Raw genomic sequence first — 1,170 nt, 5'->3', positions numbered from 1 at the left:
GACTCTTCATCTCACCCAAACGGTGGGTAGCAACTGTCTGTTCAGATTCTGATTTCATAGTGGTAAATATGTTAATAAGGTATGTGAAGTTAGTAAAACAGTTAGCTGCGTGGACCCCATTAATGTCCAACTTCACTAACTGTTTATCCATTTTCTTTTTTTTTCTTTTTCCTCACCAGGGGGACAGAAAAGCTCAGCAGACACCACATGGAGCTCACGCCAAGAGAAGAAGCACTGTGTCCGGAGACCCTCCGCCCTTTGATGGTACCCACGCTGTTCTCAGCTGACTGACAGTAATTGAAAATGAGGCTTGGTGTTCACAAGGGTGGGCTAGTAGGGCTCTGCCCAGGCCAGACCCCAACCCCACACCGTGCAACCTGCTTCAGTGCCAGAAGCCTGTGGGCTACGAGGCAGGGCAAGGCTTCAGGGCTGCAGTTTGCTCGGGCACGGGACACAATGAGAGGCCCATGAGGCTGGGCCTGCCGTTAATCCAAACCCATGTGCCAGTCTATCCATTTTCAATGCCCTGGTAGCTTGTATGTTGCTACGATGCTGGAAGCTATCCCACTGCCCTTTCAAAGACGCGCAGAGGTTCGGCTGGAGCAACAAGAGCTGACAAACCAAGAAGCTGGATGGACCAGCAATGATGAAGACAGAGCAGGCGAGGCTGATGAATTCAGTGTCAGCAAGCCAGGCTGTAACTGCCGAGTCCAGTGAACCCCAGGTCATTAGGTCAGACAGTAGACGGCTGAAGGCTCCCAGGATCATCAATGACTGATCGTTGGCTGAAGTTTAAAGAATCAGAGGTCAATGATCCAACTGTAGGATCCAGATCTACCAAGAAGTAAAGAAGCTCTCCACGGTGTCCACTTACATAGAATTGAGCTACTCCCCTGAGGAAATTTCATGAGAGCTGTAACCTGACTAAGGGGTTTCACTCCACCCTCTTCCCACAATTTTCTGGCTGCCCACAGCATATCTCAGCATGGTATTGGCTATATTGTTAGATCACATCACAGGGGGCTAAACTACTGAGAATACCAGCCCAGCCAAGTTAACAAAAACCTATCCCAACAGAAAAACAGTGCACTTAGGCGTGCTGGTGATTGTGAGGATGGTGTAAATCTAGGCAATATTTCATTCTCCATGAGTAAGTATCTACTCAACTGT

The 1,170-nt window shown here is 48.8% G+C and overlaps 1 non-coding gene across 1 annotated transcript; it reads right to left on the bottom strand.

Annotated features, from left to right (window-relative positions):
* Positions 1-366: 366 nt before the first annotated feature.
* LOC115871863 lies at positions 367-502 on the bottom strand. The gene has a single exon (XR_004047523.1). It is a non-coding gene; the product is annotated as a small nucleolar RNA SNORA42/SNORA80 family (small nucleolar RNA).
* Positions 503-1,170: the final 668 nt, after the last annotated feature.

The sequence above is a fragment of the Echinops telfairi genome, unplaced genomic scaffold, assembly GCF_000313985.2.
Source record: "Echinops telfairi isolate 266 unplaced genomic scaffold, ASM31398v2 ScPeMD7_7409;HRSCAF=8447, whole genome shotgun sequence".
NCBI lineage: Eukaryota > Metazoa > Chordata > Mammalia > Afrosoricida > Tenrecidae > Echinops > Echinops telfairi.
The sequence above is the reverse complement of the archived record's forward strand: the minus strand, read 5'-3'. Positions and strand labels throughout refer to the sequence as shown.